This window comes from Penaeus monodon, chromosome 29 (assembly GCF_015228065.2).
Source record: "Penaeus monodon isolate SGIC_2016 chromosome 29, NSTDA_Pmon_1, whole genome shotgun sequence".
Classification (NCBI taxonomy): domain Eukaryota; kingdom Metazoa; phylum Arthropoda; class Malacostraca; order Decapoda; family Penaeidae; genus Penaeus; species Penaeus monodon.
The window spans coordinates 28,756,501-28,756,744 of record NC_051414.1 but is presented as its reverse complement, the minus strand read 5'-3'; positions in this window follow the sequence as shown (position 1 = coordinate 28,756,744).

Sequence of the window (244 nt, the reverse complement as noted above, 5' to 3'; positions counted from 1 at the left end):
GTTTTACCCGGAAATGGATGTTAGGCGTCATCTCCAACCTTATCGTTTATGCATATATTCTAAGGTTATCAATCTGTCAAAACTGTATTACATTAACATAGTATCCTTTTTTGTCTTGTCGGCTCTTTCACAAGGTGATGTTGCTTGTTTTTCGTATTTTTTGTACATTATTTCATTTTGTACTGGTAAAGCATCTCTAATGATTTGTTCTATGCAGTATGTTCTGTATATGTTTCATGTTATT